This window comes from Struthio camelus, chromosome Z (genome assembly GCF_040807025.1).
Source record: "Struthio camelus isolate bStrCam1 chromosome Z, bStrCam1.hap1, whole genome shotgun sequence".
Classification (NCBI taxonomy): domain Eukaryota; kingdom Metazoa; phylum Chordata; class Aves; order Struthioniformes; family Struthionidae; genus Struthio; species Struthio camelus.
The window spans coordinates 53034560-53047532 of NC_090982.1; positions in this window are offsets into that span (position 1 = coordinate 53034560).

Genomic DNA, 12973 nt, shown 5'->3' on the forward strand with positions numbered 1-12973 from the left:
CGAACGTCCCATTTGGCTTCAAAAGAGCCAAAATTTCATCCATTTAATTGAAATCACCATCAAAACAACTTAGAAAATTAAACAGAATTCCAAGTATACTGTCATAGAAGCGTGTGTGCATGTCTTTACACACATGTGCATGTGGAGGTTTTTGCACAGTTAGATAGCAATATTTAGCTACTAGATTTCCAGAGTCTCACTTCATGTATCTAAATTCAGTGTGCAAATGTGCAAATATTCAGATATTCTAAGTCTGTAGATAACTGGTACATATTTCATTTATAAATATATACCCTAGCAGTAGGATTCCCCAAAAGACTTAAGAGATTTAGGAGCAAAAGTTCACTTAAATTCAAACTCCATGGCATAAAATACAATGAGACTTGTCCTTCCAAGTTATTTGGGCTTGTACATAAATTCCAGATTCTTATGATTTTTAGCTAGCCTAGAATGCTTAAGGCAGTACAACCCTCAAGGCAGCTTAAAAGTGTGCTTATTCTGAAGTCAAAGATAATAGGACTAGAAAACCCCTCAGAAGGTTATCCAGTCCATACCTCTGCCCACAGCAGGATAAACGATAATCACATCACTCCTGACGGACATTCGCCTAACGCAAGTCAGTCAGTGACTGAAACTCTACAATCTCTCCATTTCTTCATTTGACTGTGCTTGTATCTGTGAAGGTCCTTCCTAACATCCAGCTGACGTTTGACAGTTTCAGAGAGATAGAGACTTGGGTTTCAGTCCCACTGGATTCTGGAAAAGGCAGATAGCCTGAGTGCATTTGAGGTGTTTGGATCTAGGCATATTTTAAAACGATGCTGCTTAAAATGTAGCTTTTCACCCAGGTTCTGGGTGGCGTTGTCTAGCTGAGAACGTGAGAGCTGGGATCAGCCTTTGTGGTCGCCAGTTGCAAGCCATGACTGGCTCCTCATAGCAATGAGGAAAGGGGGTGTAATCCGTCCGAGGGGGCCGAGCAGCCGGGCGGCCCTTCGACTTCTGCTCTGCTCACCTCTCGCTGCCAGCACTGCTTATAACACCCGGCTATCAAAGAAGGGCAGGGCATGGATATAACCTGTAACCTCTCCTGCAGTTTAAACTCATCAGACCTTTTTCTGCTTTCAGTCTGCTTCTTTGCACCAGTCTTTAGTGCCCTTGTCTTCCCTCAGTTTCCCCCCACCCCTTTCCTCTCTCTCTCTCCTTTTTTTTTTTTTTTTTTTTAAGCTGACTAAACTAGTTCTTTAACTACTTCACTCTTTTTGGGAGGATTGTGATCATTCCTATCACTTGTCTCTGTGCTTCAGCAGACCCACAACCCCCCTAAAACACAATGCTTAATACTGGAAAAAGTGCTAGAGTTGAGACTTTACTATCTGTTTTTAGCAAATATTTCATTTCTAATTTTCGTTTTGGTGACATTTCTAGGGCTGAACTTAGTAGCTGAGAAAAAGGTATTTGAAAAAAAGCTTATAGAGCTATATTTCACACAGCGATGATGTTGCAGTCATCAGCAGTGCTTTTTGAACAAAACTGCAGAGATTACAATGTTTGCCAGGATATCACTTTTGCTCTTAAATCTGGACCCCTCTGGCTCTCAGGAAAAAATTTAATCCTTTTGTTGTAGGCAATGTTTTGGCTGCAGAGATGATCCTTCATGAAGAAGATACATGTTAAGTACACTTTTCAAGCCTGCGTAGGATCGAGATCTTAGCACATACATATCATATGCTGAATACCATTTAACATTTGTACACACATGTTTTGCACAGAGTTAACAGTACATTTGTCCTTTCCTTGTTCCTTATGTTTGTGATGCATTTATACTCATTTTTATGGTAGTGGTTTCCCCCCAAAGAAGCATACTTTCCCATTTTTGCAAGAGGTCTAAAAGTAATGCCAGTAGCCCTACCAGGATTTCACTGAAGATTTGCTTTGCTCTTTCACAGTAATAACATCCAGAAAAAGAAATAATGTAGGACTGCGGTATCACTGAAGTGGTGAGAGATGAGCCTTCCACAGGCCCATCAATTATAGACCCTTGAAACACACACAAATACAGGCTATGCTTGTCACAGATCAACGAGCTCCAGGACACCAGGCACCAAATAATCAAACAGCCCTGCTTGTTCAATAGAAATGCTTATCCCTACAATATGAATTGAAACATTTTAAACCAAAAGACACAAGGTTTTTCTAGTCACTTTATATAGCTTTCCCACAGTGCACACAGGAAAGTCCAAACTCATCCTTGCAGATTCACACTACGTATTTAGCATCACAATAACCTCACACGTGAATAGCTCTCCAGCATCCTGATTTTCTCCACTGTGTCTACAGTCTCCAGATACAATTATCCAGTGAATAGCAGCCCGAGACCCTCTCCCATCTACAGTTCAGGTCTCTCTTCCTTGAGGACTAATAGCCCAGTCATATTTCTCTATCTCCACTCAGAGCTGATGCTATCCAGTAGGCACTCACAGAAGGCAGACATCTGCAGATCATTTGCTCAGGTGTATTTTTTAACCCTAACCATGCCTATCAGGGCACCGACCTGTGTTGTACAAACAGCCATGAGTAAAGCCTTCCCCAGCTCTCTATAAAGAATGAGTTACCAGCCTATCATTTGGAAATACAACAAGTATAGCTGATTGGGATTTCAGTCAGTTCTGGAGGTTGTCACATACATGGAAAATTTGTTGGAAACTTATTTAAGTACCTGTATTTCCTAGGCTGCCATCCACCAGGATTGCTGACTCCTCAAAGGCACACTTAGGTCATGCCTAACCTTTGCTCTAGTTTCAGACTGGGCAACGAGGTCCTACAACCAGGTGATGGCTGTTCCCACCGCTCAGGCCCACCTGCTAATGCTAACAAGCAGATAATCCCATAAGAATATCTGTTCTCAGAAGGCCTCCTTTTTCTTGTAAATAAGAAAAAGGAATGAAGAGTAATACTGAAAATTGGAAAGGGGAACACGTTATTTGGCTTAGGATTTTCTAAGATGTTGCAAGCATGTGTCTGATTCCTGGCAAGTGACTGTGGTATGGTGTGCAAAGAGGATCCAGCTGCCTGAATCTTCTTTCTTTTCTGAGGCCTACAAAGGAAAGGATAGAGCTCAAAGCATGCATTTTTCTGCACGCAATAGCGCAATTTTCCTTCTACAATGGTGGTGCTACAGCACACTGAAGTTGGGAAGTCCTGTTTTGGATAAAGGTACAGCTCCTATCAGTATCTGCCTATCAATTAAAAATTCAATCGACTGAAAAAAGGTGGGGTGAGATCTGGTGCTTTTTTCTTCCCACACTCATGAAAAAGAAATTGAATTTATTTATGCTTTTTCTGTATTAGCCCTTGATGGTTTAAATAGTTAAAATGTGATTGGGCTGCTTATATTCTGTGAACGGCCCAAGTTACTTCAAGGAACTTTCTCACCGGTATAAACTGTGTCCAGTTCTGGGCTCCCCAGTATGAGAGAGACATGGACATACTGGAGCAACTCCAGCAAAGGGCCACAAAGATGACTAAGAGACTGGAGCATCTCTCACACAAGGAGACGCTGAGAGAGTTGGGACCCTTCAGCCTGGAGAAGGCTCAGGGGAGAATGTTATCAATGCATATAAATATCTGGTGGGAGGGTTATAAAGAAGACAGATCCAGACTCTTCTCAGGAGTGCCCAGTAACAAGACTAGAACCAATGAGTAGACACTGAAATACAGGAAATTCTATTTTAACTTAAGAAAAATCTTTTTTACTATGAGAGTGGTTAAACAACAGAACAAGTTGCCCACAGAGGTTGTGGAGTGTCCATCCTTGGAGATACTCAGAACCCTACGGGGCCCTGAGTCATCTGCTCTAGGTGACCCTGCTCTGAGTAGGGGGTTGGACTAGACAACGTCCAGAGGTCCCTTCTAACTTCAGCCACTCTGCGATTCTGTGAAAATTAAACATGGGGACAAGGATCGGGGATTCTTAAGCGGCAAACTGATTTAGCTCAAGAGAAAGTGAAAAAGTGGACTGGGCAGTTAAGATCATTATGTCTTGACTTAATGACTGACTTAAAGCAAGATCTCTGTCTTCTGAGTCACAGGTTTTATCAGGTGTAAAAGTGGGATATATCATTCAGAGAGCCTCAAGTGAAGGGAGATTTATAGAAAGATAAAGCTTTTTTATCTGGGGAAGATGGAGTTTCCACCCAATGTGGACAGCTTCTATGCTGTCTACCTCATTTGACTTTTTGTATCTCTAGCTAGGTGTCTTCTATGTGCTACCAGAGGCCTGGATAATGTGTGAAGAGTACTTCCACTACCCCAATGCCCTCATAAAAGGGGTTGGCTAAATACCTCTCTGAACCACAACCTAAGCATTGCAGTTGTAGACCTTTAATAGTATCTAGGAACCCTAAGTTCCATCACTCTGTGCAGCACTTAGATAAGAATATGGTTCCTGCTATAAGGAAAAAAATTATATATACATACATATATACAGAAAATCATAGAAGAGTGTAGTAATGCAAACATTCTTTTTAGTCCTTTGATAGGAAACTATGTAAGTCAAGGTATTTAGCCTGTTAAGTCAAAAAGAGATGTTGGGGGAAAAAATCAAAGGAAATAGGAAATAGGTGAGCAGTGAGTGAGAAGAAACAAGCTCCTTACCTCTGGCTTATCTAGAACTGGCCACAGAATGAATGCTCCAGGCAATTACAGAATACAATAGTTGAACTAAATGTTAGACTCAGTCTGCATAGCAGCAGTTTGAAATACTGAGTACAGTCATTCACCGTACCTATAATGCTGCAGCTTTACGTTAGTGAGTAGACAGATGGTATAAGATAGGTTCTACCTGGAAGAATGGTCATGTGGCACCAGACTCATGGTCATGCTGAGGTTCTCACCTGCAGGTGCAATGATACTCTCATCATTCAATATCTGGAGCTTGGACAAGATTTAGCCCTAGCTACCCAAGTTTAGCCGGTTACCCAATTATGTCTCTTACAATTTTAAACCTCGAAAGAATTTTGGTCCATCCAAGAAGTTCCAAAATTGGAACTTTTTCAATTCTAGAATTGGTACTTCGAACCCTTTTGGTTCTTAGTTGATGTACGGGGTAAACATAGATGCTTTTGAAACTGAAGCAAGTCTGTTCAGCTGTTCAGGCACTTTTGGAAATTCTAGGCAATTACAGGCACTCATTATGGAAGGTGTACAGCTACAAATATATACACATAAAATACTTTATTTTTTTAACTTCTAGGATGGAAAGTCAAAAGATGGATCTTAATTAACTTATCTGCAGGTTTCCTGATGTTTATACTCTTCCCTCAAAGGGATTTTCACATCCTGCAACACGTGAGGTGGCAGGTAGGAAAGGCATAACAAAAACTCTGTAGGAGGAGAGAGGCAGACAACAGTGACAGCTCACCTTCAGCCAGTGCATTAGTTAATAAGCAACTACTGCAGATCTTGTATGAAAGTTCATGCGCTGAAAGTATACAAGATAGTTAAGTGTCTTCCTCTTTCTAAACTATTGATTTGTTCACCAAAATGGAGTTTTAATAATAATATATAGACGTTAAGTAGTGTTGCTTTAAAGTGTATGATCTTGTGAAGAGATTACATCCTTCTGGGGAGGAGTTTTCGAGGAGGAAGGCACTGTGCAGCTCATAAATATCTCGGACTGAGATTGCTGCTTTTGTCTCATCTGCCTCTGAGCCCGTTGCTGAAGTGCAGCGTTCCTGCTCATCTTTAAAAAGAAACATGGCTGACTGGTTTGTGAAGAACAAAATCAGAGATGACAAAGTAACTGTTTTTATAAAGCCAACTTGCTCTTACTGCCGTAATACGATGGAGATCCTCACACAATTTAACATCAGGCCAGACTGTCTGGAGTCGGTTGATATTAGTGGGAGGGATGACGTCCAGGATTACCTCCAGCAAACAACAGGGCAAAGAACAGTAAGTTCTCAAATTCTTATTTCAGAATTTGCTAATCTTTTCTCAGAAATAAAATAGTGTTAGCTGCTACAGAGACTGAAGTGAGGTCTCTTTCCCAAGTAATTTTAATTCTTTTTGCAATCAAACTAACCACTTCACAAGGAAAAGCCACATCCTTATTCTATTATTAAAATGTTTTAAATATTGTTTTCACTTTTCTGCTTCTTCCCTAAAAAGTGCCTTCTCATAGTCAGAGGAACTGCACAAATCTGTGCTTCCGTATCTAGAACTGCACACTAATCCCCCTTGTAAGAACCTTGTTACAAAGCTTCACTCTACGCGAGCTGCCTCCTGGGGAGCTATGACACCATGACACCTCTAAGAATATTTTGTACCTGTTTGGAATGTATTGGCTGTTGTAACATGTGGAAGCACAGAAGTAACAGAGCCTCACATTAACTCTTAGTTCTTGACCTCGCTAGTTAGAGAAGGATTAATGTAAAAGGTAATCTTCATATTTCTAGGATCGTGATCAGAAATTCCTTCAAAGATCTTTCTATAAAATTGTCCTAGTTAACACACAGGCAAAGCAAAAATGTGTTTGAGCAGTCTGAGCAGAGGAGAGAGAAGACAGAGCTGGGAGTTTGTCTGAGCTTTTACGCTTTCCTTCCCTCTGGCTTTGAGCAGAGAAAGCATTCAGAGTTGCCTCATTTTAGCTGGCAGTAAAACAGATACTGTACTTACAAAATTTAAAGGCCATTTATTTTGAAATTTAATTAAATAATTGGATTTGTATCAGTGTATCAACATTATAAGATGTATTTGAGTTTCAGGAAGTAATTTCTTTAGAAATGCTGTCACGCAGGTCAGATAGTTGACACTTCAGCCTTAGTTATGCCATTGTGCAACTTTTTTTTTTAATACAATCTAGTTTAAATAGCAAGGTACAATAGGTTTGGCTCTGTAAAGCGAAACTGAAAAGAAACGCTGAGGACACAGTATCCACACTCTCTGAGTTTCGGGGAATTTACTCTAGCCTGATCTGGTACCGTGGACTGAATGTCCTCACCAGACATGTGGTTTGAATTACTCCAGGGTAAATCCAAGTTTGTCCTTCTGCTTTGAAGACAGCAGGCTCTTTAGCTGGCCTTAGTGCCGTGGTGTCTGTCTCGCACAGATGATGACAATACATTGCCGCTTTTGCTATCCTCTTGTGAAGTCCTCACTCACGGAGTCAGGTCTGTTCCTGGCTTGTTTCTGATCCTGCCTTCTCATTTTTAACCTCTTACAAGTGACAGAGGGAACCTTATTTATTGCATGCTTAACTCCCGGTCCCCATACTGAATGTGGAAACTGAGCACACCTGAGGGCCAGCAGGTGGGGACAAGTGGATTCACTGATGCTTCTATGGCTCATAGTCCAGGAGGGAAGTCTTGAAGTGGTAGGAGGGGAGACAACTATAAGACTTTGCTACTGTGACTGCTGTTCTCAACTGACCAGAAATGTTAAGCACAAAAAATGAGCTCACATTGAGAGCACCTCTTCATCTTCAGTACATAGAAGGACCAACAGTGAATTCTGTGCTTTCAGTGTGTAAGCACAGTGGAGCCTGTTGCTGTCAGCTGGACACAGCTTTGCTATCATTGCATAAAGCTTTGTGATCTCATACCCGTCTTCAAGAGGCTGGGATTTGCTTTCTAGGGCCTTGTGCCCGTCAGCTCCTATCAGTATATGGCTCACCAGTTTGAGGTGAATAACTCAAATCATGGATGAGTTCATCAGCAAGGTGCTCAGCCTTCAAATCCCATTCTAGCAGATCGTTTGTTTGCACAAGATCATCAAGGCTTTTACTCTCTGGGGTTACCAAACTGTCTACATCTACTGCCTGATGCCTAGCCTGGCACCTAGCCTGGTATGATTATGGTTACATTAAGAGCAAGGGCTACCCGTTACATGGCACACAAGACCAGGGGAGGCATCTTGGTCTGCCGCATGGGAACCCAAGCATTCTGAAGTTTGGGCCTCAGGCCACACCCTGGTACCTTTATTCCACACATGGAAATGGTTCTTTGCAGCATTCAGGCGTCAACCTGCAACATCAGGAATACTGGTCACCTCCTTCATTGCTGGATCATGACACTTTACCCCAACAATGAAGGGGCTTAGTTCAGTTGCATCCTCAGTATCAGCCAGTTCAAAGTGAAGAATACATTCAGTCAAGTCACTGCAAGATAGCACAGTGAGACAGACAGGTAAGATACAAACATTCTCCAAATCCTTCAGATAATGTAACTCCTGCTGTACTCTCTCCAGATGAAGATGCAGATGGGCTTTTTGATCCCAGCTGGAACAACAAAGACCATTTTCTCAAGCAGCTGTTGCATGTAGCCCTTTGGGCCTCATGGAAGCAGTCAGGGCACAAAAGGATGTCCCCGTGGCAGTATGCCAGCTGTGCCTTAGGGGGCAAAGCGGACAGCAAAGCTAACAGGTGTGTCATGGAGTGGGCTGACTGGAAGGGGGAAGGGGCATGAAGACGTTTGCATGAAGATGCCTTCTGCTCTGTGGGACTCCATTAATGAAATTAGATGTCAATAAATGTCTTCTATGTGTCTTCCCTCTGCCCCAACCTTCCGTGGCACTTGACCCATCACACCTTTTAGGCAAGCATGGTTAATCTGACTATGTCTTCCCTGGCCCCAGCCCCTGTACCATTTTTGACCTTTGTGATATACTGCTGTGTGCCTATGGCTGTCTCTACAGACCCAAAAAAAACCTCGGTCTTATGTCTGAGAGTATGCTAAATCACAGCAGTGGTGTTGAGTGATACTGGAAAATATAAGCAGTAACTGGAAAGCAGAAGTGTTTTCCCAGCAGAGAAGGAATTGGGAGGGAGGGAAAGGATGGACAGCTTTACTAGAGAAGTAAGATACTGAGAGTAGTAGGTCATTTCCCAGCAGGACAGGGATTGATAGCCTTACTAGTGAGAGAAGCCACCCACGGAAAGTGGAAGCAAATTTCCTAGCAGACATGGAATGGAGTGGGAGGGGGAAGTTAAAGAGTTTTGCCAATGAGAGAAATAACTTACTGAAAGCAAAAGGTAATTTCCCAGCAGAAGAGGAATGGGGGAAGAGGGCTCGCTTGCTCCGTGCTTTGCTAAGTAAGGACAAAGGGTGATGGGTGCTTTTGGGGGCTAGATGACAGAAAAGGCTTGTCTCAGCTGTGCTGTGGTTTGGGGGATTTTGATATGGTCAGGGAAAGCTTTGTTCGCTAAATTGGCCTTGCAGGATGAAAAACAAACTTCCCCATGCTTTCTTAAAAGAAAATTTTTCTTGTTCTTCCAACCAGTAATACAAGAGCTTTTGTTCCTTTTCCCTTCCTTTGCCCAGTCCAGCCAAAGGAGTGCCTCTGTCCTTTACCTAGGCTTTTGCCACACCAACCTTCCTGACAAGCCACAGGCATCCCATGCTGCAGACAGGCTACCAGCCACAACGAGTTCTTGCAGCAAGACCTCCTTAGTACCAAGAAGTAACTTCGCCGCCAAAGACCACTGAGCTAGAAAACATTGCTCTCTACCCCCTTTACAAAGACCTCAGGCAGCCATGTGGGAAAGGACCGTGCCTTGCCATCCCCAGAGTAGGCCTTCTTCCCACTTCCAGTGCAGGCAAAAAAAGCCTGGGTTAAAGCGTGGGTGGGATATGCACTGGAAACAAAACATAAACAGCCTAGGGCAATTGCTTAAGAACAAGAACACTTAATTCCTTCCAACTGGAACACAGCCCTTAACTGAAAAGGAGATGAGAGGAGGTGGCTAACAGCATCACAAAATCCAGGAAAGGGTTGAGTGACCGGGAAAGGAAGAAGATAAAAATGTTCCTAATGGGCCAATATGTCCCTGAGCTGCAAACATCAATAGAAAAAGGCCAACGTGGCTCACCTGACAGGGTATACACCATGTTGGTGAAGGGAGGGCAGCAGAGGTCCTGAAAGCTACTGCTCTTCTTCAGCCTACTGCCAAATGGTCCTCCCTTGGATCAGCATGGATGCCTAGGGAGGGAAGGAATAAACAGATGGGGGAGAGGCAATCTGTCTTCAAGTTATGATGTCCTTCTCCTTCCTCCACTGGCTTCTCCAGAAGCTGGACCTACCTATTGCTGCACAGGAGCAGGGGATAGGGACTCTAGAAGGAGGTTGCAGACTTAGTGCAGAAACTGCTGCTCCTACCCACTGCCAGGAGCCTGCTTTTCTTTGTGCCTCGCACAGCCACATATCTAGCTGATCCAGAAACTGTTGTCAAGCCTGTAGCACTCCCTTACTGGATCACATTTGTTTGCAAATCCTTTGCCATGTGCAAAGAGGCTCTGCAAACTCGATGTACACCATTTGAAAGTACAAAAAAACTTGTTGACTGATATGCACAGCAGATAGCTATGACTAACATGCTATAAGGTAAGCATTAATATACCCATTATGTCGATGAGAGACCCAAAGAGTCTGTCAGCCATGCAGTCATCAGTCAGGAAGGCAAGGGTTGGCCTCTGTCCACTGCTCCCTAGAACAGGCTCATCTTTGATATCTCTGAGTTACTGTCTTCCTATTGTCCACTTTTTCCCCTAGAATTTTTACCTCTTCATATGCAAGTTTTCTTTACTGAGTCCTTGAGCTATTACAGGCTTAATAATTTCACTTCTGCCTGGGTTCTTCTTTTTATCTTGCCTGGCTTTAGCAGATGCACTGTTTCCCAGCTCAACAGTTTTTACTTCCGACTGTAAAGAGAAGCATATGGATGCTTTTTAGGAAGTCTCAGAAGCTGAGTTTTGGTAATTGTTCCTGGTTTTCAGAAGTGTCTTTTTTTTTTCCTTAAATTTGACCCCGCTTTGATTACCAGTTCTCTTGTACCCAGATGACAGTCACCAGATGATTGGCAACCTAGAAGTAGGAAGGCAATCGTTCTAGATGAGAAGTTTGCCCCTCTCATGTCACAGATTTAACAGGCTAACTGGTTGCTGCACCCACCATGGGAGCACCAAACCGTAGGTTCTGTAATTTGGCAGGGCTTGAATTTGTCTTTGCAATGAGAGGAATTCAATCAATGCAAAACAGAGGAAGTGAAAGAAAAGGCAAGGCATTCTGAAAAAGGACTAACACAACGAACAGTAACAGATGGCTAGGCTGATAAAGAGGGGAGAGGACAGAAGGCAAGAAAAAGTGTAAGTGGAGAAGGGATTGTGCCAGAAAATAGAAGTTTGCTACACCAGTGACTTTCATAGCTGTGGCAATCAGTCAACTGGCAACCAATACGAAAGTGCATGTGCCACCTGGCACCTTTATATAGTATAGGAAGCGCTTTAGAGGATGGTGTGATATCTCTGTATTTTGAGAACCTCCTACTGGCACATAGATGCTCAGTGCATGCTGGAGGTCTTAGCACTTGGAGCTGCTCACTCACTGCCTTAGAATCATCAGTATTTGAGCATATTTAGTGCTATCTTGGAGTTCAATTCCTAATTCAGTTTCATTTGAAAAAATCCTGTTTGCATACTTTCGGACTACTTCTATCTGTGACTTAAAAAGGGTTAACCTGGATTAACTGAACATTTGCTTCAAAAATGCCATGTACTAAAATAATAATACAGATGCACCCAAAGACTAATAAACAGATTTTTTTTCCCTATGAAGAATTTGCACAGTGACTTCTAAGTCAGTTGCTGTTGGTCTTCTCACAGTCATAAACATTTCTGACTTCCTAAATTCTTTGCAAGAAATCAGTGTTGATGTTGTGCGAAATAGAACAGGCTTTAAAAAGTCACTTTGGCCAGCAGAACAATTCGCCTAATTTGGAACCAGTATGTGTCTTACAGGGCTAAGCAGGTGATTCCGTCATGGCACTACTCTTCTCCTGACACAAGGTTTGTTATCCTAAAAACAGTTGTGAAATTTAGGACCAATACTGTTTAAACCATCAGATGCTTTTACTGTTCTGCAGCCTCTACAAAAAAAGGGTAGAATATTCCTCTACCCTTTTCTCTTTCCTAACAGTAGATTTCAGACAGATTTGCAGGTGGTGGGGAAGGGGATGGAAGAAGAGAGAGATTTTCGTAAACTACAGCCTCCTTAACATGAAGTTTGCTGATGAATACTCTGCTCACTCTTTGTCTTCAAGGACACAGCTGTACAAATGGTCTCTCTCTTCACGGACTAATGCATATCGTTTTCTGTCTAGGTCCCTTGCGTGTTTATCGGGAAAAACTGCATTGGTGGACTTTCAGATCTGCAAAATTTATATAGACAACTCCCAGGAATGCTACGTCAAATTCATGCTCTACAGCAGTAAAGTGTAAGTAGTGGGAAACACTCTCTGGCCAACAGTAATGATTTTTCAGTACTGTAGATGAAATGCGAGTATAGTACTGAGCAATCTACCTTAGGCATCCATCACATTGGATGTTTGACTGCATATTGTGTTGGTATTATGTGTATTGCAACTTTATAGGGGACAATGCAGTTAATTTTGCTATGCAGTACAAAGGCATGTGCCCCTTTTGCTTCCTTTGGGCAAGGCTTATTGATCAACAAGTCAGCTCTGGCTACCAGACTAAAGGATTGTCCCTTGAAGGATTGTCCCTTATCTAAAATCCTTAACTTTAGTTTTTCCTATATCATCTTTTTCTGATTACAAGCTACAAAATTCTTGCAGCTAATTTTAGTGAGGGGTTTTTCCATTTTTAATGGTAATGGATGACTTGATGGAGCAATGCTGTCTACCATTACATGACAGTGAGGAATGAATTCATTTTTGGGATTCTCAGTTGCAGTATCTTCACTATGAACTTCTTACTGCCTACTTGAGAGAAATGTCTTTCTAAAATGTTTGACAGTATAGACCTTAGTTGCTTGCTTGTAAAAGGATCTAGGCAAAATGGTTCAGCTAGATCTTTTTTTTTCTATATATAAGAAGATTGAGTCTGTTAGTCTAAAAACAAAGTCTCTACATTTTAATCTGACTGTTAGTGGTAGAGAAGATAGGGCCTTATATTCTCCTTGG